Raw genomic sequence first — 3275 nt, 5'->3', positions numbered from 1 at the left:
TTCCATCTGAAGATCCTTTTCAGTTCTTAACTGAATTCTTGCAGATCTGTGATACTGTTAAGACCAATGGGGTTGATCCCGAGGTCTACAGGCTTATGCTTTTCCCGTTTGCTGTAAGAGACAGAGCTAGAGTGTGGTTGGACTCTCAACCCAAAGATAGCCTGAACTCTTGGGATAAGCTGGTCATAGCATTCTTAGCCAAGTTCTTTCCTCCTCAAAAGTTGAGTAAGCTTAGAGTGGATGTTCAAACCTTCAGACAGAAAGAAGGTGAATCCCTCTATGAAGCTTGGGAGAGATATAAGCAACTGACCAAAAAGTGTCCTTCTGACATGCTTTCAGAATGGACCATCCTGGATATATTCTATGATGGTCTGTCTGATTTAGCTAAGATGTCATTGGATACTTCTGCAGGTGGATCCATTCACCTAAAGAAAACGCCTGCAGAAGCTCAAGAACTCATTGACATGGTTGCTAATAACCAGTTCATGTACACTTCTGAGAGGAATCCTGTGAGTAATGGGACGCCTCAGAAGAAGGGAGTTCTTGAAATTGATACTCTGAATACCATATTGGCTCAAAATAAAATATTGACTCAACAAGTCAATATGATTTCTCAGAGTCTGAATGGAATGCAAGCTGCATCCAACAGTACTCAAGAGGCATCTTCTGAGGAAGAAGCTTATGATCCTGAGAACCCTGCAATAGCAGAGGTAAATTACATGGGTGAACCCTACAGAAACACCTATAATCCCTCATGGAGAAATCACCCAAATCTCTCATGGAAGGATCAACAAAAGCCTCAACAAGGCTTTAATAATGGTGGAAGAAACAGGTTTAGCAATACCAAACCTTTTCCATCATCCACTTAGAAAAAGACAGAAAGTTCTGAGCAGAATCCATCTAGCTTGGCAAATATAGTCTCTGATCCATCTAAGGCCACTCTAAGTTTCATGAATGAAACAAGGTCCTCCATTAGAAAACTGGAAGCACAAGTGGGCCAGCTGAGTAAAAGGATCATTGAAACCCCTCCTAGTACTCTCCCAAGCAATACAGAAGAGAATCCAAAAGGAGAGTGCAAGGCCATTGAATTGATTACCATGGCCAAACCTGTAAGGGAGGGAGAGGACGTGAATCCCAATGAGGAAGACCTCCTGGGACGTCCAGAGATCAATAAGGAGCTTCCCTCTGAGGAACCAAAGGACTCTGAGGCTCATCTGGAGACCATAAAGATTCCATTAAACCTCCTTATGCCATTCATGAGCTCTGATGAATATTCTTCTTCTGAAGAGAATGAGGATGTTATTGAAGAGCAAGTTGCCAAGTACCTTGGTGCAATCATGAAGCTGAATGCCAAATTATTTGGTAATGTGACTTGGGAAGATGAACCTCCCTTGCTCATCAATGAACTAAGTGATCTGGATCAACTGAGATTGCCTCAGAAGAAACAGGATCCTAGAAAGTTCTTAATACCTTGTACCATAGGCATCATGACCTTTGAGAAGGCTCTATGTCACCTTGGATCAGGGATAAACCTCATGCCACTCTCTGTAATGGAGAAACTGGAAATCTTTGAGGTGCAAGCTGCCAGAATCTCCCTAGAGATGGCAGACAACTCAAGAAAACAGGCTTATGGACTAGTAGAGGACATGTTAGTAAAGGTTGAAGACCTTTACGTCCCTGCTGATTTCATAATCCTAGACACTGGGAAGGATGAGGATGAATCCATCATGCTTGGAAGACCCTTCCTAGCCACAGCAAGAGCTGTGATTGATGTTGACAGAGGAGAATTAGTCCTTCAACTAAATGAGAACAACCTTGTGTTTAAAACTCAAGGACCTCCTTCTGTAACCATGGAGAGGAAGCATGAAAAGCTTCTCTAACTGCAGAGTCAACCAAAGCCCCCACAGTCAAACTCTAAATTTGGTGTTGAACCCCCACAACCAAACTCTAAGTTTGGTGTTGGGAGGTCCCAACCTTGCTCTGATTATCTGTGAGGCTCCATGAAAGCTCACTGTCAAGCTATTGACATTAAAGAAGCGCTTGTTGGGAGGCAACCCAATGATATTTAATATATTTTATTTTATTTTCTCTTTGTTATTTCAAGATTTACTAGGTTGATGATCATGTGGAGTCACAAAAACTACAAAAAAATTCAAAAACAGAATGAAAAATAGCTTTGAAAACAGAACACCTTGGAGGAAGGGCTTACTGGCGTTTAAACGCCAGTAAGGAGTATCTGGCTGGTGTTTAACGCCAGAATAGAGCATGAAACTGGCGTTAAACGCTAGAAACAAGCAGCATTTTGGCGTTTAAATGCCAGGAATGCACTCCAAAGGAAAACTGGCGTTCAACGCCAGAAACATGCTGCAGACTGGCGTTGAACGCCCAAAACAAGCATGGAAGTGGTGTTTAACGCTAGAAACATGCTGCAATCTGGCGTTAAACGCTAGGATTGCCTACAGAGGGCGTTTACATGCCTAATTGGAGCAGGGATGATTAAAGTCCTTGGCCCCACTGGATCTGTGGATCCCACAGGAACTCCTCAAGATCTGTGGACCCCACAGGATCCCCACCTACTTCTTCTCTCCTCTTTATACCTTTTCATAAATCTCTTCCCCAAATACCCCTCACCAATTAACTCAATCACTCTTTCCCATCACCTCTTCACCACTCACATCCATCCGCTCTTCCCCAAAAACCCCATCTACCTTTAAATTCAAAATAATTTCCCTCCCAAACCCAACCCTAAATGGCCGAACCCTAACCCCTCCCTACTCCTATATAAACCCCTCATTCCTTCTTCATTTTCAAACAACACAACCCTCTCTTCTTCCCCTTGGCCGAATCCACCTTCTCCCTCCATCTCCTCCATTTTTCTTCTTCTTCTACTTCTTTCTCTTTTCTTTTGCTCGAGGACGAGCACCCATTTTAAGTTTGGTGTGGTAAAAGCATTGCTTTTTATTTTTCCATAACCATTTATGGCACCTAAGGCCAGAGAAACCTCTAGAAAGAGGAAATGGAAGGATATCACTTCCACCTCTGAGTCATAGGAGATGGAGAGATTCATCTCTAAGGTTCATCAAGACCACTTCTATGAAGTTGTGGCCAAGAAGAAAGTGATCCTTGAGGTTCCTTTCAATCTCAAAAAGAATGAGTATTCGGAGATCCGACTTGAAATCCAAAGAAGAGGTTGGGAAGTTCTAACCAACCATTCAATAAGTCGGGATCTTAATGGTTTAAGAGTTCTATACAAACGCATGGGTTACCAGGAACCA

The 3275-nt window shown here is 42.7% G+C and overlaps 1 non-coding gene across 1 annotated transcript; it reads right to left on the bottom strand.

The window, feature by feature from the left end:
* Nucleotides 1-227: 227 nt before the first annotated feature.
* On the bottom strand, nt 228-335 carry LOC112752770 (small nucleolar RNA R71). The gene has a single exon (XR_003177187.1). It is a non-coding gene; the product is annotated as a small nucleolar RNA R71 (small nucleolar RNA).
* Nucleotides 336-3275: the final 2940 nt, after the last annotated feature.

The sequence above is a fragment of the Arachis hypogaea genome, chromosome 15 (genome assembly GCF_003086295.3).
Source record: "Arachis hypogaea cultivar Tifrunner chromosome 15, arahy.Tifrunner.gnm2.J5K5, whole genome shotgun sequence".
In the NCBI taxonomy this organism is placed as follows: domain Eukaryota; kingdom Viridiplantae; phylum Streptophyta; class Magnoliopsida; order Fabales; family Fabaceae; genus Arachis; species Arachis hypogaea.
The sequence above is the reverse complement of the archived record's forward strand: the minus strand, read 5'-3'. Positions and strand labels throughout refer to the sequence as shown.